General features: G+C 49.1%; 1 long non-coding RNA gene across 1 annotated transcript; it reads right to left on the reverse strand.

The window, feature by feature from the left end:
• Positions 1-4,833: 4,833 nt before the first annotated feature.
• On the reverse strand, positions 4,834-9,066 carry LOC128588075 (uncharacterized). The gene is made up of 4 exons (XR_008380707.1): positions 8,993-9,066; positions 8,642-8,701; positions 7,487-7,561; positions 4,834-4,918 (listed from the first exon to the last, which is right to left on the reverse strand). It is a non-coding gene; the product is annotated as an uncharacterized LOC128588075 (long non-coding RNA).
• Positions 9,067-9,688: the final 622 nt, after the last annotated feature.

The following is a 9,688-nucleotide window of genomic DNA, read 5'->3' on the forward strand; positions in this document are numbered from 1 at the left end:
GGGGAGGGAAGGGACCCAATGCCTGGACTTTTAGACTCCTGAGCTCCAAAACCATAACAATTCTAACAGATTTTGTGGTAATTTGTCACAGTATTAGGAAATCTAATACAACTTGCATTTGCTTCTCATTCTATCAAAACAGTAAAGTCTTTTTCTTCATTGCTTTAACACTTTATGAGTCAAAGTACTACAAAATCAGCACAGTTCTGCCCAGAGACATTAGTCAATTTATTCTTATTTTGTCATTGCTCTTTTCTTTTAATTAATTTTAATTAAAATCATAACTCTATACATTTATGTCATGATTTGATATACAATGTGGAATGCTTAAACTGATTAATGTCACCATTACCTCGTTTACTTGATTTTTTGTTTGTTTATTTGTTTGTTGGGGGGGAGTTAAGACATTTAAAATACACTCTTAGTTAATTTGAAATACACCCTTGCATTGTGCACATTAGGTGAGATTCCCACCAAATGCCCTCCCTCCTCTGGCCAATTGCCCTTCCTCCTTCCCCTCCCTTCTCCCTCCTCTCTCCTCCCCTTCACTAGACTATATTTGTCTTTTATCACACATATGAGTGTGTAAGTGTTTATACATTGGTTTCATAATAGTACTGAGTACATTGGACACATTTTTTGCCATCCTGGAGATACTTTACTAAGACAAATGTGTTACACTTCCATCCAGGTGAACAAAAAATGTAAACTCTCCATCTTTTTTATGGATGAATAGTATTCCATAGTATACGTATACCACAATTTGTTCATCCACATGTTGGTTGATGAGCATTTGGGTTGCTTTCACCACTTCGCAGTTAAGAATTGGGCTGGAATAAACATCCTGGTGCACATATCTATGTGGTAAAACAATTTCTGTTTCAGGGATCGTCAAACTTGTTAAAGAGGGGACCAGTTCTACACTTTAGAGACTATCCACTTACAAATACTAGTCACCACAAGATATCTGCATTTACAAAAACAAAACATATGCCTATATAAAAACAACAACTAGACCAGTGATTGTCAACCAGTTCACCATGGCACACAGCTGTGCCGTGAGAGGATCTTAGGTGTGCCATGATAATTTTTAAATTTCATTATTTTCAAAAGAAGTTCAAAGTACAATTTTTTTTTACTCTTTTTCTGATCAACATAATTTAAGTGTGCCACAAAAGTTTAAATATAGATTCATGTGCACCACGAGATAAAGAAGGTTGAAAACCACTGCTCTAAACAAATATCCACTTCTGCCCTCACAGAACTGATTACAGAGCCCACTATTCACACTGCCCCCTTTTCATCAAGAAATGTTTAAAACAGTCAATGACTGGGATTCGTGGACCACAACAGAGAGAAAAGGACAGCAAACTCCAGTTAGAACAATACATCCCTCTATCTTCTTAATTAACTGAGACTGTAAAAATTACTCAAAAGACAGACATTCTACCCTCCCATCAGGATAAAAATGTATAAAGTTATTTAATTCACATAATAATAAATATATCAAATTTTATTTAACAGTTGAGGTCCCTACACTATTACACATCTTGTACCTTTCATAAACCATATACAAAACATACAACACTCACCAGACACACCTAATAAATATACTCAAAAACTACATCTCCCCAACACCTGCCATAGTCACAGACACCCATTCATTTCTACCAAATATGTCTTCTTAACCATTTTATAACGCCCGCTATGACTATTAGTCTTAATATTCAGATTAGCCACTTGGCCTGTACAAAAGTCTTAAATAATACTTCTCAAGCTAGAAACACTGTTAATACAAAATGAAGACCACTTTAAAAAACTTAAAAGATCAAAGTACACTAAATAACACCTTAGTAAGTTATAACCATAAATGACAAAATTTCAGATACATATTATTTTGTCTAATGATGCCCAGTCAATTAAAAAATATAAACTATAAACCAAAACATCACTCAAAGGAAAAAATGCTTTAACACTAAAATACAAACACGATGGTCCTAACACAATAACCACGTTGGGAAGGGGGCTCCTCCTGTTACTCCTATTACTATCTATATTACTATATACAAAACATGCCTGCCCTCCTGTCTCTTTGCTCATTGTATTAATTTCCAACTAAAATACCTAATGATCCCAAATTAATACGTGAAATCATAGCCATTGCTCCCATGTCAAAAAATCCCCAAAATTCATACATACAAACCCAGAAACAAAACTAAAAAACGATAATGGATGCTGTTATCCTAAATAACCACTACATACTAGACACTACTAGACAAGCCCTGATGAAATCAGATAAGCCTACATGCCATTATCTAAAAATGATGTGTTCACTTCCAAACTCTACTATCATAGAGTTGGTAGACTCCATAATACCAAAGACAAAGGACACTCTATACATGCAATAAAATATTAACTATAAATTTAGTCTAAATAAAAATACTTTAGAAATATAACCACTTTAACAACACAACAACAAAAAAATTTTTTTGCATTTTTTTCTTTTCTTTTTTTTTTTTTTTTTTGGCTGGGGCCTGGTTTCAACCCACCACCTCTGGTATATGGGGCCGGTACCCTGCTCCTTTGAGCCACAGGCACCACCCAAAACAACAAAAACAATTTTTTTAACCTTAGAATCTATAGACAAAGAGATCTACTTAATATATACTATGCTAGTTAATAACATTACTTCTACTTTTACTATATATAAAAAAGTAACTTCCAAACACCCTCCCCAGAAGCACAGCTCTTTAAAAAGACATCCTTGCTGTTTGAAATTACTGACTTTTCTATAAATAAAAATAAAATATTTTATCTCTTATCCACTCTTCCATTATTTAATTTAAATGACAGACTCATTAGTCCAACAACAGCCACACTCACGCACAGGAGCAAATGGCAAAGCAACAGTTGCAAAGCAAGTGGCACTGACAAGCCTGAGAAGCAGGTGTACGCAGACTGCTGGGACTTGCACCTCCCTGAGCAGCCACAGGTGATGAAGCGAAGTGAGCCCCAGGATTGAACTGTCAGATAGGAACTGGATATTTCCCGATTTGGGAGTCAACAGCTGCCACTTAGGACAATGTCTCTGCTTTGGGTCCAACACCTGATAGTACTTTATGCAGTGGCCAATCTCACATAGCAAATGAAAGGCAGGATAAAGAACACGTTGTGCTGCTATTTTGAGTTCCCTAGAAGTATAAAATAATTGGAAGTAAAAGACTTTTTTTTTTGAGACAGAGTCTTATTTTGTCACCCTGGGTAGAGTGCTCTGGTGCCATGGCTCACAGCAACCTCAAACTCGGGCTCAAGCGATCCTCCTGCCATAGCCTCCACCCCAGTAGCTGGGACTACCAGCATCTGTCACCAGCACCAGTAAGTAACAACTTTTACAAACAATCTTGTCAACACCCTGTCAGGAAAGCAGAGATGACATCAAACTTCGTTGCAAGGCCAAGCCTGACCCAAATCCAGGTCAGCACAGCTGGGGAACCAACAGTCTGATGTCACTTCAGTGTGGAAAAGCCACTAAGTGGATGTCACACCAGCGGACACTGCAACCCATGTGTGGAGGACCTCGGTGTGGTGGACAGTGTGGTCTCTGTTTCCATTTTCCATACGGTGACCCCCTCCTGGATCTCTAAACCTAACCTTCACCCTACGCCCCTAAACTTTATCTTGCAGGTCTCTCTGACCATAATTACCACCCAAAAAGGACCCTAACTTTAGCCACACCTAGGGACCCAAACCCTCTATCCCACAGGTTCACCTGAACCAAATTATCATCCAAAACGGAGCCCTGACCTGAGGGGCTTGAACTCTCTTCATGCCGCAGGCCCCCCAGACATCAACCATGAGGCAAAGTCAGGAACGAACTCAGCCCTCACTCCAGGGGACAGAACGCTCTTCATTCTGCAGCCACCATCCCCATCACCCATCACGCCAAGCCGAGCCCGAGCCAGCCCGAACCCCAGTGGACTCTGCGCCCGGTGTGTGAGGACCTCGGACACAGCACACTCTCCATTTTCAACCCAGAACCTCCCCCTCCCGGTTCTCTGAACACCAGCTGCCCCTGGGCAGGCAGGGCTGGGACAGGAAGGTCGCATTCAGGGTTGGAATCCCAGAACCCCGGTGTCCTGAGGGAGTCGCGCTGAGGTGGTCGCCAGGCCTGGTCCCCTCGCAAAGGGCGGCGCTGAGGAGCTGTGCGTTCTATCACAGCCACAACGCCCAGGAGCAGTCGCTGGCCATGCAGAGGTACCGTGCGTCCTCTACAGCCTGCGGCGCCAAGGGGCTCACGCGTTCTAAGTAACCTTTTCTCTGCTCCTACATTGCTTAATGCTCCACGGCTTCCTTTTCTAAGCTATTAATAACAGGAACTAGCACAAAAAATTTGGAGGATTAAATGAGTACTTAGCACAGTGACCAGCACACACTCCATCAAGATTAGATTTTAGCACAATTCCAAATGTTTGGGCTACACTCATCCTCTGTCCACAACCTCAGCCATGCCCATCTCCTGAATCCTAACCTTCCTGGAGCCTGTGTCCTAGCATCATCTCCCCTCCATGATCCTCCACCTCTCTGGACATCCCCTTCGGCCCTGCACTGTGGCTACTGAAGAAAACCCTTGGTCCTGCTGGGCTAACGAAGGGGAATGTTGGGAACAAGGTCTACTTGGGTAAGGTTTTGCAGCTAAGTGAGCCCATCTCCTTCATGCAGGTGTATGATTTGAGTAGACATACGTAAATGCATGCTCATATATGCACACACGTGTGCATACACGCACAGCACACCCTTCAAGCCCCAGGTCCAGGCTCTAACCTTGAGCTTAGGGAGCCGTTTGATGGTCTTGAGGGGCCGTAAGACGCGCAGAACTCTTAGGGACTTGATGGTGTTGATGTCTTTCCCTTTGGATCCTCTAGAAGGGAGAAACCACAGATGCAGACAGGTGGAGTTGTGAGTGGCACCCATGCAGCCCCCCAGGCTCTGGCTCACACCCCTCTGTATCCAGAAGCAGGGAGGCCTTGCCCTGCAGGTACCACAGGCCACTTGGCTCTTCCCATGGTTGCCTGCCTGGGGCCTCATCTGAGGACAGGGGCCAGGCTGGGACCAGCACCAGGACAGCAGCACCTGGGGCACCGGGAGAGCCCAGAGTTCCCTCAACCACACTCTGACAGCCACCCCGAGCCAGCTTCCAGGAGCAGAGGACAGGGGGCCTGTATCAGTACTGTAGCCCTTTAGTACCGCAACATTCTGGAAGGGCTTTTCCCCTGCTTTCTCAGTCCTGGCAGAGGGAGGTAAGGGGGCCGTGTCTGGCCTCTTCCTACAGTTCTCCTTGGCCACCCTAACACTATTGCAGATGACAAAAAGCTGACAGAAAAGAAGAGGGAAGTGGGGAAGGAAAGTAAGAAAGAGACGTTACATACATAAACCAAGAGTGAGGAAGGAGGGAGGGAGCCACAGACAGAGCAGTGGACAGGGAAACTCACACAGAGGGGAGCAGGGAGAAAGTCAGGGAAAAGAAAACTCAGGCACTAGAAACAAGCTCCGAAGTCCAGGGTTCATGTGCCCACATCAGGGACTCTCGCAGGAAAAGCCAGAGCAGACCTAGGTGCTGCCTCTGCTTGCCAGGGGCCCAGGAACTGGGCCTAGCAGGCACTGGGGGCCGACCTACTGACCTCCTACCAACTCCACCTGAGGCGAGGCCAGGCCAGGCTTCATGGAGAGCCTATTATCAGAAGCATAAAGCCCTTAGTCCATGGGGGCAGGAGTGGACAGGATGGAGTGGGCTTCATTCATACCTGGGGCTCTAGCTTCTTTATTCAGTGGGCAATGGCCTGCATGGGTGTGTGTGGTCCTATCCTTAGGGGTCTTCCTGGGCCCACTGGGTGGGGTGGGCAGAGTGTCTCAGGCCTTCATGGGGCTGGAGAGTCTGGATACCCAGTCCTCTGCTGCCCCAGCAGCAGCCTTCACCCCAGAGTCCAATTAAACTCCCCTGCAATGCTGAGTTTTCAGGTGGGCAAAGCCCAGCCCCTCTAAGTTGGCTATTTCCATCACTGCAGAAGCCCCTGAACCTGCTCTCAAAACACTCTCCTCTGCCAGACAGAGAAGGGAGGACAGACGCTGGCCTGGGGTGGGGCAGAGCAGGAGGAAGGCCACACTGCCTGTCTGGGAGGAGCAGCCCTCTGGCATCCATGCAGAATAGCCAGCTCAGGGCTGCCTCCCATTCTCTTCCTCTGAAGCCACCTGGCTGGGTCTCACCTCTCTCCTCCTGCTGGGACTGTCCAGCATCCCTGGCTTCACTGTCCTCATTGCAGGACCCTCCCGACACCCTGGCAAAGTTCTCGTTCCCTTTAACATGGAAGGAGGGTTCATTAAGACACCCAGAGGGGAAGCTGGGTATGGCTGGGCACTGATGTGGTCAGGAAGGAGTGGGGAGGAAGCTGCACTTCAAGAAAGGAGCCTCAGAGGAAGCAGCTTAAGAGGTCCAACATCCTGGGGCCTATGGCCACCGCTGGAAGTTGCCACCTCACTGCCTTCCAGCTGATATTCTCAGCCTCTAGCACGTGACCAGGACACCTTGATCTCTAGGAAATGCCGCAGCAAGGGCTGACCATGTCCAGCCCTAAGCCCCAACCCAAGGCATGACAGAAACACTGGGCTTGGGTACATGGCTCCTAGCAGCATGCAGCCCAGATGGGGAATGTGGGTGAGCAGGAGGCGAGGCTGGTGATGAAATGGTCTGGAGAGAGGCCATTGGAGCTGTGATGTCAGACGCATGGGGGAGAGAGAGAGAAGCATTACCACATGGTGCTCCTACCGAGTCCAGCAACAAGGAGGCAAAAAGAGCAGAGTCAGTGACACTGGCAGGATAGGAGGGGCCTTTGTGCAGGTGCAGCCTTCCCAGTAGGCTCAGAGAAGGCAAAGCCCCCAGTGTTGCCTATCGACTGTCAGGGGCCTTCCTTGTCTCTGGCTCTCACTTCACAGCTGCCCTCTGCACCCACCAGGTCCCCCCAGGCCCTGACACTCTCCACGCAAGGCCTGACAGAGTTCTCTCTAGGCCCCACTCCAGCAGGGGGAGTATTCCCACAAAGGAGGCAGAAGGAACAGCCCAATACCCCAAGAGGGTAAGATGACCTCCAACTCTGGCTGGGAACAGCACTGGCCCAGATGCTCACCTCAGGTAAAGCTGCTCGTATGGGCCCTGTGGGGCTGCACCCAGTCTTAGAACCACCGGGTACCTGTGGGACGTCAGGGACAGACAGGCCTCGGGTCCCCTCAGGTCCCCTGGCCCCATAGAGCCCAGCTCCAGGAAGCTGGACCAGTTCCATATGGCCCACAGACATCACCCCATGCCCCTACACTCAAGGTCTTCTCCTTGGCCACCATAACACGATTGTACCACAGTTCTAGGGGCTGCACGCAGCCAGACCAGAGCCAATATGGTTACTTACGAGAAGGCAAACACCACCAGGGCCCCACTGACCACAATGAAGTCCAGAATGTTCCACAGGTCCCGGAAGTAGGCTCCAGGGTGAAGGAGCAGTCCCAAGTCAATCATCTTCAGGTGAGAAACACACATTAGCGAATATAATGTTCCAGAAAAGAGGTAGAGCCAGGTCCTGGTGTCACAGGGTCACTCCCTCTCAGCAAAGGTTCGCACATCTGTGACCTCATTGCAGCCTCGGAACATGCTCACATGCCCTCCCAGGGCAGAGGTCACAGTCCAGGTCATACCCTCTAAGGGACTCAAGGTCACTGACCCCAGTGTCACAGTTCATGACAGCCTGGCACCCTGCCTGGGCTCCCTGCCACCCTGAAGCCTGAATGAGACTGGCAGGGTCTGCAACCATGTGCTCTGCAGGGCCATGCTCTGCCACACCTTCAGAGGGCCGGCTCAATGCAGCAGGAAGAGCAGCTGGTCCAGGTTATAGGACTTTCATTTGTGGCCTGGCTCTGCCACTCCCTGTGTGGGGACTTGGAACAGGTACCAGGACCTCTGTAGCCTCAGTTTCCTCATTTATAAAACATGATGATGTGCCGAGTGCCACCCTGAGAGTATGCACTGGGCACACATGCTGAAGTCACAGGTGTACACACACGTGTGCACATCCAACCACGCTGAGCACATGCCTGTCAGACACTGATAAGGGAACACTCATATCCACACGTAGAGACAGAAATGAAGGCTGCAGTGAGGCGGCAGACCCTGAGCCTGTTACCAGGCAAATGCCAGACCCCTTTTAAATTTGTGTCTTCACTGCCTACTTCCCACGGCCCCCCAGCTCTCTCCAGGCTTCTTGGCCTCCTGTCACACAGCAGCCCTAGGGAAGGAGCTGAACCCAAAGTGTCCTGTTCCAGGAGTGGAGTGCAGCAGGGACCCAGGCACTGCTGGGGAGGCGATCCTGCACAAGGGGTCCTCAATGAATGACAAAGCCTCTTGTTCTCAAAACACACCCCATATGCATGCAGCAGGTGCTCTCATGTCCTTACACACGTATGCATATACTCACTGCTTACCCGCCCACTGTGCACCCTCACCAGAGGCTACCAGGAATGTGGCTTAACCCCCAGCCTTAGCCCCATCTCATATGGGAAGATGAGCAAAACACCAGGTAGCTGGGATGGCCACACAGCTCACCTTTATCACCATCTCAAAGGTGAAGACACCTGTGAAGATGTAGTCCATGTACTTCAGAGCCTGAAACCAAAAGGAAGGTTATTCCAAACACCAAGCTGGGGCCTGAGCCAGGGCTGCTGCAGGGGCTCCGAGCTCCTCTGAGTCACTGGGCAGACAGCCAATCTGGGAGCTGTGGGCTTGGGCATTAGGAGGCAGGGCTCAGACATGCATCCATCCCTTTGGGCTAGTCCCCTGGCTGTAGCCCCAACCCCTGCTACTCCTGCCTTCAGACGTTGGGCCCTGCACCCCTGAGGAGGAGACATAGCAGAGAGGGAGGATGTTAAGGGAGAAGCCAGCCCCTCTGCCACTCACATTGTTCCTGGGAGAGTCTGTCCGCACAGGGTCCTCTGCAGCCAGAGCAATGCTACTCAGGGCAATGACCACGAGGATGACCATCTCGAAGTAGCACATGGTCACTATGTAGTGGCAGAGGCACCGCAGCCTGTGGGGATAAAGCATGGAGGCTGTGAGCAAGCTGGGCACACTTGGCTCAGCTACAGGCACCAGAGCCTTCTCCACTTCTCCTGGCACAGCAGCCCGGTGACAATGGTGGCTGAGGTACTCATGAGGGCAGCCCAGGACAAGGAGTGGGAAGGCTGCACAGCCCACAGCTCACAGGCTACAGCTCACAGGCCACACTTCCGTACAGCATAACCACTTGTGTCCACCTGGCTGCTGTCTAGAGAGGATGGATGTCAGCACTAGCATTCTGGCAGACGGCAGGCCTCTCCTGGCCTAGGAACCTTCCCAGGGCCGCCAGGAACACAAGCCCACTTGCTCACCTGCACTCACTCATGCAACATTACTGATCATCTGCTCTGCCAGCCTGTGCTGAACTCTGGGGAACATAGTAAGCAACAGGGCAGGCAAGTCCTCCACCTCAGGAAGTCCCATTCTGGCAGGAAAACAGCAGCAAACAGTGTGGACAGAAACAGGAGACTGGTGTGGACAAGTGCTCAGGGGGTTGGAAAGCCAATCTCTGAGTAGCGGACAGAAGGGGCAGCAATA

Source organism: Nycticebus coucang, chromosome 6 (genome assembly GCF_027406575.1).
Source record: "Nycticebus coucang isolate mNycCou1 chromosome 6, mNycCou1.pri, whole genome shotgun sequence".
Classification (NCBI taxonomy): domain Eukaryota; kingdom Metazoa; phylum Chordata; class Mammalia; order Primates; family Lorisidae; genus Nycticebus; species Nycticebus coucang.